The following is a 14,551-nucleotide window of genomic DNA, read 5'->3' on the forward strand; positions in this document are numbered from 1 at the left end:
AACAGACCTACACTAAAACATATTATATTAACAATGGCAAAAATTAAAGATAGAGGATTCTAAAGGCAGCAAGAGAGAAAAAAAGGTTAATTACAAGGGAACCCCCATAAGGCTATCAGCTGATTTCTCTACAGAAACACTGCAGGCCAGAAAGTGGAAAAATATATTCAAAGTCTTGAAAGGGAAAAATCTGCAACCTAGAATACTCTACCCAGCAAGATTATAACTTAGAATAGGAGGAGAAATAAAGAATTTTCCAGACAAGCAAAAACTAAAAGAATACAGCAATACTAAACCTGTCCTAAAAGAAATATTGGAAGGTCTTCTCTAACTAGAAAAGCAGAAGGATATAGGAAAGAGGAAATCACAATTGGAAAGTAAATCACTTAAATTAGCCAGTATTCAGATCAAAAAGGAAAAAAAACACCTATTTGTAGAAGCAATGATAAACACAAGTAATAGCAAAAAGATAAACATGAAGATGTAAAAAAGGGGATCAACATCATAAAATGTGTGGGAGGAGAGAAAGAGAAAACAGATTTTCTTTTTAGAACGTGTTTGAGCCTATATGACTATCAACCTAAAGCAAGCAGATAAAGGAAAGGGTTAATATACATGAAAAACAGGACAACCACAAATGAAAAATATAAAATAGATTCACAAAAACTAAAGAGAACAGAAGCATAAAAGGAAATCAAACCAGAAAAAGAAAAAAAAAGAAAGGAACAAAGAAGAAACAAAAAATCAACTGGAAAACAAGGTTTAAAAATGAGAATAAATACATATGCGTCAATAATTACCTTAAACGCCAATGAACTGAATGCTCCAATCAAAAGACATAGAATGGTAGACTGAATAAAAAAACAAGGGCCTACAAATGCTGCCTACAAGACACCCACCTTAGGACCAAGGACACACACAGATTTAAAGTGACAGGATGGAAAAAGATACTTCATGTAAACAGAAATGACAAGAAAGCAGGAGTTACAATACTAATATCAGACAAAATAGACTTTAAAGCAAAGACTATAAAGAAAGATATAGAAAGACTATATAACAGTAAAAGGATCAATACAAGAAGAGGATTTTACACTTATTAACATCAATGCACCTAATATAGGAGCACCCAAATATATAAAACAAATACTAACAGACACAAAGGGAGAAATTGATAAGAATACAATAATAGTAGACTTTAACACCCCACTCACATCAATGGACAGATCTTCTAGACAGAAAATCAATAAAGCAAAGAGATTCTAAATGATACAGTAGAAGTTAGACTAAACATACTTTTAGGACATTATATCTCCTCCCAAACACAATACACATTCTTTTCAAGTGCACATGGAACATTCTCTAGGACTGACCACATACTAAGGCACAAAACTAACCACAAATAATTTAAGAGTACAGAAATTATTTCAAGCGTCTTCTCTGACCACAACAACATGAACTAGAAACCAACCAAGGGAAAATGAGAAAAAAACAATTACATAGAGACTAAACAACATGCTACTAAGAAAACAAGGTGTCAACAAAGAAATCAAAAAGGAAATTAAAAAATACCTTGAGACAAATGACAAAACACAGCTATACAAAATCGATGGGACGATGCAAAAGCAGTTCTTAGAGGGAAGTTCATAGCAATATAGGCTTTCTTCAAAAATTTCAAATAAACAACTTAATCTAACACTTTGAAAGAACCATACAAAGAAGAACAAACAAAACCTAAAGTCAGCAGAGGGAGGAAATAATAAACAATGGGGAGGAAAAAATAAAATAGAAATTAAAAAAAGAACAGAAAAAAATCAATAAATCAAAGAGGGTAAACAAAATTGACAAGTCTCTGGCCAGACTCACCAAGAATAAGAGAGAACCCAAATAAAATAAGAAATGAAAAAGGAGAAATCTCAACCAATACCACAGAAATACAAAAAACATAAGAGAACACTATGAACAATTATATGCCAACAAATTTGATAACCTAGAAGAAATGGACAATTTTATAGAAACATACAGCCCACCAAAACCCAATCAAGAAGAAACAGATAATTTAAATAGACCAAATAGACTCTAAAATAAACTTGCTACAAAAGTCCAAGACCAGACAGCTTCACAAGTGAGTTCTACCAAATAAAGAAGAACTTACAGTGATTCTTCTCAAGCTCTTCCCAAAGACTGAAGACTAGAGAACACTCACAAAGACATTCTATGAAGCCAGAACACCCTGGTATTAAAACCAGACAAAGATATCACCAAAAAAGAAAATTACAGGCCAAGGTCTTTGATGAACATAGATGAAAAAATTCTCAACAAAATACTACCAAACTGAATCCAACAACACATAAAAGGTCATACACCATGACCAAGTAGGATTCATCCCAAGTTCACAAGAATGGTTCAACATATACAGATCAATCAATGTAATACATCACATTAATAAAAGTAAACAACCACATGATCATCTCAATATATGCAGAAAAAGCATTTGACAAATTGTTTTTTGCAAATTCAACATCAATTTATGATAAAAACTCTCACCAAAGTGGGTAAAGAGGGACTACACCTCAACATAATAAAAGCCGTTTATGATAAACTTACAACCAATATGATACTCAATGGTAACAAGCTAAGAATCTTTCCAATAAAATCTGGAACAAGACAAGTATGCCCACTTTCATGTCTATTCAACATAGTACTGGCAGTCCTAGCCATAGCAATCAGACAAGAAAAAGAAATAAAATGTATCCAAATTGGAAGAGAAGAGGTAAAACTGTCACTATATGCAGATAACATGATATTATATATAGAAGGTCCTAAGGACTCCGCACAAAAACTACTGCTCTAATAAATGAATTCAGCAAAGTAGCAGGATAAAAGATTAGCATTCAGAAATTGACTGCATTTCTTTATACTAACAATGAAATATCAGAAAGGAAGTATGCATATATATACATATACACATACACACATATACACACCTAGGAATAAACCTGACTAAACAGGAGAAAGAATTATATGTTGAGAACTATAAAGCATTAATACAAGAAATTAAAGAGGATTCAAAGAAATGGAAAGATAGTATCACACTCTTACAAGAATTAGCATTGTTAAAATGGCCATACTACCCAAAGCAATCTACAGATTTAATACAATCCATATCAAATTACTCATGAGATTTTTCATAGAACTAGAACAAATAATCCCCAAATGTATTTGTTGTTCTTGTTGTTTAGTTGCAAAGTTGTGTCTGACTCTTTTGTGACCCCACGGACTACAGCCCACCAGGCTCCCCTGCCCACAGGATTTCCCAGGCAAGAATACTAGAGTGGGTTGCCATTTCTTTCTCCAGGAGATCTTTCTGACCCAAGGACTGAACTTGTGTCTCCTGCTTGGCAGGCAGATTCTCTACCACTGAGTCACCTGGGAAGCCCCCCATGGCACCATAAAAGACCCAGAATTGCCAAAGCAATCCTGAGGGAACTCCCCCATATTTTAGACAATACTACAAAGCTACAGTAATCAAAACACTGTGGTTTGGTACAAAAACAGCCATATGGATCAATGGGACAGAACAGAGAGCACAAAAATAAACCCACACACCTATAGGCAATTAATCTTTGACAAAAGAGGTAAGAATATAAAATGGGAAAAAGTCTCTTCAGGAAGTGGTGCTGGGAAAGTTGGACAGATGCATGTAAATCAATGAAGCTGATTTACAACATGCACAAAAATAAACTAAAAATGGCTTAAAGATCTAAACATAAGACATGATATCATAAAACTCCTAGAAGTGAGTATAGGCAAAACAGTTTCTGACATAATTCAGACCAATGTTTTCTTAGGCAATAGAAATAAAAACAAAAACAAGTGGGACCTAATCAAACTTATGAGATTTTCAGAGCAAAGGAAACCATAAAAAACAAAAACAAACAAATGAACAAAAAATATGGAAAGACAACCTATGGAATGGGAAAAAATATTTGCAAATACTGTGACTGACAAGGGCTTAATCTCCAAAATATACTAACAGCTCATACAACTCAACAACAACAAAATACCCAACCCAATTAAAAAATAGACATTTCTCCTAAGAAAACAAACAAATGGCCACTGGGCACATGAAAATATGCTCAACATCGCTAACTCTTAGAGAAAAGGAAATTAAAACCACAATGAGGTACCACCTCACACCAGTCAAATGTCCATCATTAAAAATAAATGCAGTCTACAAATAAATGCTGGAGGGAATATAAATACTATTAGTCAGATAGCTGTGAAAAGAAGAGAAGCAAAAGGCAAAGGAGAAAAGGAAAGATATACCTATTTGAATGCAGAGTTACAAAGAATAGCAAGGAGAGATAAGAAAGCCTTCCTCACTGATCAATGCAAAGAAATAGAGGAAAACAATAGAATAAGAAAGACTAGAGATCTCTTCAAGAAAATTAGAGATACCAAGGGAATATTTCCTGCAAAGATGGGCACAACAAAGGACAGAAATGGTATGGACACAACAGAAGCAGAAGATATTAAGAAGAGGTGGCAAGAATACACAGAAGAACTATACAAAAAAGATCTTTATGACCCAGATAACCATGATGGTGTGATCCCTCACCTAGAGCCAGACATCCTGGAAAGTGAAGTCAAGTGGGCCTTAGAAAGCATCACTATGAACAAAGCTAGTGGAGGTGATGAAATTCCGGTTGAGCTATTTCAAATCCTGAAAGATGATGCTGTGAAAGTGCTGCACTCAGTATGTCAGCAAATTTGGAAAACTCAGCAGTGGTTACAGGACTGGAAAAGGTCAGTTTGCATTCCAATCCCAAAGAAAGGCAATGCCAAAGAATGCTCAAACTACTGCACAATTGCACTCATCTCACAAGCTAGTAAAGTAATGCTCAAAATAAGCCAGGCTTCAGCAATACGTGAACCGTGAATTTCCAGATGTTCAAACTGGTTTTAGAAAAGGCAGTGGAACCAGAGATCAAATTTCCAACATCTGTTGGATCATCAAAAAAGCAAGACAGTTCCAGAAACACATCTATTTCTGCTTTATTGACTATGCCAAAGCCTTTGACTGTGTGGATCACAATAAACTGTGGAAAATTCTGAAAGAGATGGGAATACCAGACCATCTGACCTGCCTCTTGAGAAATTTGCATGCAGGTCAGGAAGCAACAGTTAGAACTTGACATGGAACAACAGACTGGTTCCAAATAGGAAAAGGAGTACGTCAAGGCTGTATATTGTCACCCTACTTATTTAACTTACGTGCAGAGTACATCATGAGAAACACGGGGCTGGAAGAAGCACAAGCTGGAACCAAGATAGCACAGAGCCTCTTGACGAAAGTGAAAGAGGAGAGTGAAAAAGTTGGCTTAAAGCTCAACATTCAGAAAACTAAGATCATGGCATCTGGTCCCATCACTTCATGGCAAATAGATGGGGAAACAGCAGCTGACTTTATTTTTCTGGGCTCCAAAATCACTGCAGATGGTGATTGCACCCATGAAATTAAAAGATGCTTACTCCTTGGAAGGAAGGTTATAACCAACCCAGACAGCATATTAAAAAGCAGAGACATTACTTTGCCAACAAAGGTCCATCTAGTCAAGGCTATGGTTTTTCCAGGAGTCATGTATGGATGTGAGAGTTGGACTATGAAAAAAGCTGAGGGTTGAAGAATTGATGCTTTTGAGAAGACTCTTGAGAGTCCTTTGGACTGCAAGGAGATCCAACCAGTCCATCCTAAAGGAGATCAGTCCTGAGTGTTCATTGGAAGGACTGATGTTGAAGATGAAAATCCAATACTTTGGCCACCTGATGTGAACAGCTGACTCATTTGAAAAGACCCTGAGGCTGGGAAAGATTGAGGGCAGGAGGAGAAGGGGACAACAGAGGATGAGATGGTTGGATGGCATCACCGACTCAATGCACATGAGTTTGGGTAAACTCCGGGAGTTGGTGATGGACAGGGAGGCCTGGCGTGCTACGGTTCATGGGGTCACAGAGTCGGACACGACTGAGCGACTGAACTGAAACTGAAGTTCATATAGCCACTTTGGAAAACAGTATGAAGGTTTTTCAGAAAACTAAAAATAGAATTATCATATGATCCAGCAGTTCCACTCCTGGGCATATACCTGGACAAAATTATAATTCAAAAAGATACACACACCCCTCTGCTCATAGCAGCACTATTCATAATAGCCAAGATACGTTAACAACCTAAATGTCCATCGATAGATGAATGGAGGACAGGATGTGGTATGTATATAGAATGGAATACTACTCAGCCATAAAAAATGAAATTATGCCATCTGCAGCAACATGGATGCAACTAGAGATGATCATACTAAGTCAAAGAAAGAAAACTACCATATGATATCATATGTGGAATCTAAAATGCAGCACAAATGAATCTATGTACAAAACAGAAACAGACTCACAGACATAGAGAAGAGACTTGTGGTTGCCAAGGGGGAAGGGGTTGGAGAAGGAATGGAGTGGGAGGTTGGGGTTAGCAGATGTAAGCAGCTGCTGCTGCTAAGTCACTTCAGTCGTGTCCGACTCTGTGCAACCCCAGAGACGGCAGCCCACCAGGCTCGCCCGTCCCTGGGATTCTCCAGGCAAGAACACTGGAGTGGGCTGCCATTTCCTTCCCCAATGCATGAAAGTAAAAGTGAAAGTGAAGTCGCTCAGTCGTGTCCAACTCTTAGCGACCCCATGGACTGCAGCCTACCAGGCTCCTCCATCCATGGGATTTTCCAGGCAAGAGTACTGGAGTGGGGAGCCACTGCCTTCTCCGAGATGTAAGCTATTACATATGAAATGGATAAACAACAAGGTCCTACTGTATAGCACAGAGAACTATATTCAGTATCCTATGATAAACCATAACGGAAAGGAATATAAAAAGAATGTGTGTGTTATAACTGAATCACTTTGCTCTACAGCAGAAATTAACACAACACTGTAAACAAATTCTACTTCAATTAAAAAAATGGGAAAAAATTAAAAACAATGTTCCAAGCTGTACAATAGAATATGATGCAGACATAAGCTATTTTTGAAGATGACTTAATAACACAAGAAACAGTTCATTATATCATCTTAAGTGAAAAAGGCTGTTTATTGAATTGTATTTACTGCATAATCCCTAGTTTTGTAATCATGACTTCTATGTCTTCATCTATGTCATCTGTTAAAAATGTGAACAGACAGAGTTTGGAGCACAGGCCATGGAAAGTCCGCCAGTGAGCCTCTCTCCTCAGGCTTGATGGTTCCAGTGTCATAGATTTCACCAACTGAACATTCCTCTAGCAATAGTTCCCAAACATTTCTTGGGAGAGGCTGCCTAAAAATCACCATGAGAGGTAGTTTATAATAACAAAAACAGATTTTTCAGTCTGATCCACAGAGGTTCCACTTCACAAGGTCTGGGATGAGCCCCTGGAATCTGTTTCAGAAGGTCTCCTGGTGACTCTGACCCCCGGACAGATTCAGGAACCACAGCTTTCTGTTTCAGAATTCTCCAAGGTTTTGAAAGGTGTTTTGAATGTCTTTTAGAAGTAAGCATCTAGATGTCACTTCCAATCCTCAGGGACTGCTGCCCTTTGTTAGGTAGATGATGTAATTAGTGGACAAGAAGCCAACAGACAGCATCGCCCCAAGCAGGGACTGCTGCCACCAATGCACACTCAACCTGTCCTGCACCACCCCCATCCCTCAGAACACTTGCTCCAAGTCCTGCCTCTTCCTGGGCTTCTGAACCACCAGCTGCTCCCCCTCCACACACCCCTTCTATCAACTTCTAACTCTGCAGGATCATGATCATCAACCAAACCTCCGGAATGCCTATGACCAGGGCATGGTTCCTCGCCCTCAGTGCCCAGTTGCTGAGAATTTTCTATATTTGGTGCTTCACCGCCCACTCATTCTTCAGCCCACTGTCACCTGGCTTCCATTAGCACCACTTACTGACTCTTGCCAAGGTCACCCTGGCTTCTGATGGCTAATCCACTGGTTCTGTTTCCCCGAGGCAGCTGATGCTGCTGACCACCCCCTCTCTTTCCCTGGCTTTTGTGGGGACCGTCTGCTGTTTCACCTGTCTAGCATCCATTTCCCCTTTTTGATAGCTGTACTCTGAGGAGCCACCTCTTCCCACCATCAGGCCATGAGGCTTAGGGGCTGACCACCCCACTCCAGACAGGGATACTCATTTCCCTCAGCTTGAGGGACTGGCTCAAGGATGGGCAGATGGCCAAAGTCGAGCCAATGAAACTCAAACTTGAGACTTGTAGCTCAAACTATGGGGAGAGGGGTTCTCTTCTTTCCCACTGGGGTTGCTGAGCTGGCAGAACTTGAGTCTGGAATTGGAGAGGCTCTGCCCCCACCCATGAGCAAGTGCCTGAGAAGGAAGCCAATGTGAGGAGACAGCAGAGCTGAGAGACCAAGTCCTGATGGCACCACATGGGGTCCCAGGCTGGGTCTGAAGCCAGCACACTCTGGTCCAATCAGTTTCATGAGAAAAAGTGTATCTTTTTACTTAAGGCTTTTTAAGTTGAGTTGCTGTCACTTGCAACCAAAAGAGTCCTAAGATGGCTCGGAACCACCATCCTTCCCTGGCATCACCTCCACCTCCGTGGTGATATTTTCCCCAGCGCCTCCACAAGGTCCTCTTCCTCTCATTCCAGACCCACATGTCCGACCCCTCTTGGACTCTACACCTGGGTGTCCACTTATGCACAGGCTTAAACCTAAACTCTTAAGTACGCCCCCATTCTTCCTCGCCTCAGTGGACAGCTCACCCACCCACCTGGTTAACCAAACTTGGGCCTCACCACGGATACTTTCTCACTTTCACTTCCCTATCCCCTTGGGGCTGTGAATTTTTGCTCATTCCGCTGGGTTCAGCTTCCAAGTTGTATCCCCAGATGCCTTTTCCAATCTCCAAACCTGCATGAAGGGTCCCTCCTATGCTCCCACCCCACCCTGTGCTTTGTCACAGCTCTTGTCACCCAGAGCCCTGAGGGCTTGATTCTTTTCCATAGTCTGGGATAGCTGGGCCCATCCCTGACATCAATACTATTTGAGGAAAGGAATACTAGGCTGTGTAGGTATGAGCTTACATTGTATACTGTAAATACAGTCTATACAGTGAAAATTAAATATTTCAGTATTTCAGAAAGATCTGCAAAAGGCATGGTGTTTGGCACACAGACTATGATTTTTGGGATCTAGCACTTGAATAAGGGTAAGAACCACCCAACTGGGCCCCCAGTGTTTCCCTAAAGGATTTTTTCTTTTTTAATGGGTGAACCAGCCTGCCTTCTACTGAGTACCTTTATTTCTCTTTAATAGCTGAATCTAGAGCTTATCCAGAGAAAGCAATGGCACCCCACTCCAGTACTCTTGCCTGGAAAATCCCATGGATGCAGGAGCCTGGTAGGCTGCAGTCCATGGGGTCGCTGAGGGTCAGGCACGACTGAGCGACTTCACCTTCACTTTTCACGTTCACGCATTGGAGAAGGAAATGGCAACCTACTCCATTGTTCTTGCTTGGTGAATCCCAGGGACAGGGCAGCCTAGTGGGCTGCCATCTATGGGGTCTCACAGAGTCGGACACGACTGAAGTGACTTAGCAGTAGCAGCAGCAAGCTCTTCCTACAAGGACCTCCCATCCATCTATCCACCTGGGTATTTCCTGGGTCTTGCCTGTGGCAGGCCCTAGAGAGCTCCTCATTGTCTGGTTTGAGTCCCTCTCAAACACGCCTGGGCTCCCTTCTACCATCTCTGGAGCACTTTCTTTGAGAGAAAAGGAGGAAGCAAAATAATAGCTGAGTAGTTCTGCTTTTTGTTAACATTCCAAGAAGAGTTCCAGGCTTCACCCTATCACTTCCTGATTCTTTTTCTTGTTCTGATCATACCTAAAAAGGCTTTTTTTTAATTGTCTGAGGCATTTTTTTTTTAATTGTCTGAGGGGACATATTGTCTCAGCCCCCTCACTTCAGCTTCTTAATGCTTCGTATTATCCACCAACCTTGTTTTCATCCTTGTCCTTGGAACCCCTGCCTGCCTTTTCCCTATTAATGCTATATTTAATATTTAAAGTTTTAAAACATAACTGCTTTATCAAGCATTTTATAGGAGAACATCACACTGTGATTTTATTAACCTGAGCATTATGAAGAATGAATGTTTATATACTGACAAGGATATACAAAGAAAAAAACAAATAGGGATTGCACGGTGGCTATCTGTACACTGCTTTTTCTCAGGTCTACTCCTTAGTTCCTTTTGTCCTTGGTTTTCTTTTAGCTTATTTCCACTTTTTTTGTGTTTTCTTTCTGGCATCCATTTTCATTTTAAATTATTGCACAGATGCAGAAATTACTTGATGGGCACTAACTGTAGAATTTATGGAAATTAAATCATAGGATGCTTAATACTGAAAGACTGAATTGGTTCATAATATTATTGAGATATAATTTATATACCATAAAATTTGCCCTTTTAAAGGGCACAATTCTGTGGTTTTTAGTATTCTCGCAAAGTTGTACAACTACCTCTATCTAACTTCAGAACATTTTTATCACTCAAAAGGGAAACCCTATGCCCATCAGAAGTCACTTTCCATTCTTGCAATGTGGGTATCCAACTGTCCCACCATCATTTGTTGAAAGGTATATTTCCCCCACTGAATTGTCTTAAAACCCTTGTAGAAACAAATTTGTCAAACACGTATTGGGTTATTTCTGAATTTTCAATTCTATTCAGTTGACCTATGTGTCTCTCCGTATGCTAGTGTCATACCTTCCTGTTTACTGTAGCTTTGTGGTGAGTTTTCAAATCAGAAGTATGAGAAATTGAATATTGTTGTTTTTTCCCCCAAGATTGTTTTGGCTATTCTGGACCCCTCACAATTCCATGTGAATTTTTAGGATCAGCTTGTCAATTTCTACAAAGAAGGCAGTTGGGATTTTGCTAGGGATTGCAAGTGACTCTAAAGATCACTTGGAGTATTACTGCCATTCTGAAAATATTGTCGGGACTCCCCTAGTGGTCCCGTGGTTAAGAATCTGCCTGCCAATGCAGGGGACACAGGTTTGATTTCTGGCGCTGGAAGATTCCACATGCTGTGGGGCCACTAAGCCCATATACACCACAAATACTGAAGCTCATGAGCTCTAGAGCCCATGCTTCCAGACGAGAGGCCACTGCAGTGAGAAGCCCGCAAACCACAACTAGAGAAAGCCCTTGCACAATATCAAAGACCCAGCACAGCCAATAAATAAATAAGTAAAAAATAAAAACATTGTCATTCAACCCATGAACATGGAATGTCTTTCCTTTTTTTTAAGGTTTTCTTTAGTTTCTTTCAACAAAGTTTTACAGTTTTGCATTACTTCTGTTAAATTTATTCCTAAAGTATTTTAAGTACTATTATAAATGGAATTGTTTTCTTAATTTCATTTTCAGATTGTTCATTGCTAGTGGAAAGAAATATAACTGATCCTGTATATTAATCTTGTATCCTGACAACTTACTGAACTTGTTTGAAGAGTTCTTGAAGGGTTTTTCTAATCCTTAGGATTTTTCTATATACAAGATCATGTTCTCTGTGAATAGAGATGTTTTTACTTCTTTCCAATCTACATGCCTTCCATCCCTTTTTCTTGCCTTATTCTCAACCCTTTAAAAACCTATACTTCCTTCTTTTTTCCTCATTAGAATAAATTTTTTTGAGAGAACAGGGCAAGAGTGTAGGAAGAAGAGAGAAGGTGGAGCTCTTAAAAATCAGAAGTTGCAACTGTGTGGCTTGAACTGATTTTTGGTGAACCTCACATCCTCTCAGGGGAAATGTCTTCCCTCACAGCATCTGGGCCCAGGGATTTTCTGGGGGAATCTCTGAAATCTATTTTCCTCAGGTTTTGGACACAGGTCTGGCTGAGGCCAATATTCAGCTTTCATTGGCTGTTAAAGAGTCTACCACGACTTGGCCACTTTTCCCATGCCCATCTCTTCTCCTTCTCTGGCCAATTCTTTCTTGCTGCCCAGAGGCAGAGCAGCACCAGTTCCTCCCATTGCATCCTCAGTCTTCTGAGAAATAAAACTGTCAATGAGACAATAGACTGTTCTGCTTCTACCCCAAAAGGACTTTGACAAACATCTCCTGAAGTTCTGGGCCAGCTTTGTGACCCATGTGAGGAGAGTCCATTGAAACTCTATCTATCCTCTTCCTTGCATCTGGGCCCCTCATGGTCATCTTCCATAGTGAGCATAGCTTCTTGACACTCAGACTCTCCATCCACTCTATTTAGGAGGGTTTTTGGGTTTTTTTGGCCACTCCGCATGGCATGCAGGATCTTAGTTCCCTCACCAGAGATGGAACCCGCAATCCCTGCAGTGGAAGCGCACAGTCTTAACCACTGGACCACTACGGAAGTCCCTAGGAGACCTTTTAATTAGAACACAGGACACACTTAAAACGCCACACTCTTGGTGAAAGTCCTGGCTCACCATGTTTCAATGGGGCTCTCAATTCTTCCCGGTTATGTGACCAAAGGAAGGAAGACTAAGGTTTCGTCAAAGGTGGAATGAATATCAAAGGCTTGGCTGAGTGACTTCACAAGGAGAGAAGTTTCCCTCTATATTAGTGCAGGCTCTGTGTAACCAGTGACCTCTGGGGATGTGTAAGAAGCCAGGTGGATAAGAATCTCTGACTATGCAGACAGGTGCATCCTATAGCCAATTATGAGCTTCCAGTGCTTACGGGCTAGAAACAAAACACCCAAGCACTGACCAGCCTCAGAGAAAAGACAGCCACAGATGCAGGCAGGTTCCAGGATGGTCAGCACCTGGGTCAACACTTTTGGCCCCCAGTACCAGGTAGGACTCTAGAGCGCAGCTGCCCTTTTGTTTGGGTATTTCCTTCCAGAAGCTGAATCTTTTCCTCCTAGCCCCACTCTGAAATCAAACTCAGGTCTCCAGTGCCTCACCAACCTTCTGATATACCCCGAGTTTCTTCCGCCCTCACAGGTCCACTTTTGTGTCTGATGCCTAACAACCAAGTCACTTAGGCCAGGGAAGGTCTCAAGAGCAAGTGACTTCCTGATAGGGTGACTCCTTTCTCACTGTAGTGTTGCACATGGGGGCTCCAGGGCCTCCTGAGAAGTGGTTCATTTGGATGGAGTCATTGTTTAGTTGCTAAGTTGTGTCTGACTCTGCGACCCTATGGACTATAACTTACCAGGCTCCTCTGTCCATGGGATTTCCCAGGTAAGAATACTGGAGTGACCCAGGGATCGAACCCGTGTCTTCGGCTTGGCAGGTGAATTCTTTACCACTGAGCCACCGGGAAGTCCTTGGATAGAGTCACCAAATTCCCAATCCTTCTTCAAACTATGCTTAGCTATGCCACAAAGTTCCCCCAAATGATGAGACAGAAAAACAGTAAGCTGAAAAAAAGATGGATACATGTTTCCGTGGGTTTGTTCTCCTGCCTTAGATTTGCTTATTATCCAGGCTGTGGGAGCAGAGAGAGGACCAAATAATATCCAGGTTGACACAGTATTAACAGGGGCTCCCTAATCACACAATCTAATGGCAAGGACAGATGGGAGGAACTACTCAGGGTGCTCTGAACAGGCCATCACCAATGCTGAGACTATTTTAATTATAACAATGCTTACCTTCTTATCCTTTATCTGTATATTTCAAAAGGTCTACCTCCTACTCTTGTGCTACATAATGCTTCATAGGCCTATATACTTAAATTGGTTAGTATTACTGAGCCCTGAAGTGTATTTTACAACATCTTTCAAGGTATCAGTTTATGTAATATTTCTAGGTTCATTTTGAGTGTCTTAGGTGACATATTTAATACTATTTTCAGCTTACTAATAAACACCAAATAAAGCAATTTAAAAGTATTTTCTTTCATCTTCCTTTACATTCAACTTACTTTCGAGAACTATATTTCAATATAGTCTATTTGCTTTGCTGAATTAATTCATTGTGTAGCTGCAGCTTTGGATGGAACCTATTTTCTGTAGTAACAACTATATTTTTAGGAACTGTAGGTCACTGGAACCCAGAAAAAGAGGCCGCTACTTAATAGAAATGGCATGTATCCAAATATAGATGCAGTTTTCTGAACACCTGTTGATCATCAATGATGAAGAAACTTAAAATTTCCAAAACCCTGGCCCAAAACCTAAAATGATCACTTTGTTTCAATGGACACACAGTTTAACCCAGGAAAACAAGTCTCCTAACCAAAGAGAGTCTTAATATGCCAGCTGCTTTAAAAGTAAAATAGCCTCTTAAAAAAGCAATCTGTTACAAAATGCAAATTATTTCCCATTAAAAATCACTTCCGAGGGACCTATATGATTTGAATGTCAAAGGCATCCACAGTAATTGTTTGCTTTTGGAGACATGGCAAGCATGACAAATATTTTCAGTTGTCAAGGGTGACGGAGAAGGGAATGACCCACCTAAGAAATGGAAACTAACCAGTAGTAATATGACACTCCCCCTGAGC

The 14,551-nt window shown here is 40.3% G+C and overlaps 1 protein-coding gene across 1 annotated transcript in view; it reads right to left on the reverse strand.

The window, feature by feature from the left end:
- EHD4 (EH domain containing 4) overlaps nt 1-14,551 on the reverse strand; it is an 86,679-nt gene that overhangs the window by 70,994 nt on the left and 1,134 nt on the right. The window lies entirely within an intron of this gene.

The sequence above is a fragment of the Bos javanicus genome, chromosome 10 (genome assembly GCF_032452875.1).
Source record: "Bos javanicus breed banteng chromosome 10, ARS-OSU_banteng_1.0, whole genome shotgun sequence".
Lineage (NCBI taxonomy): Eukaryota > Metazoa > Chordata > Mammalia > Artiodactyla > Bovidae > Bos > Bos javanicus.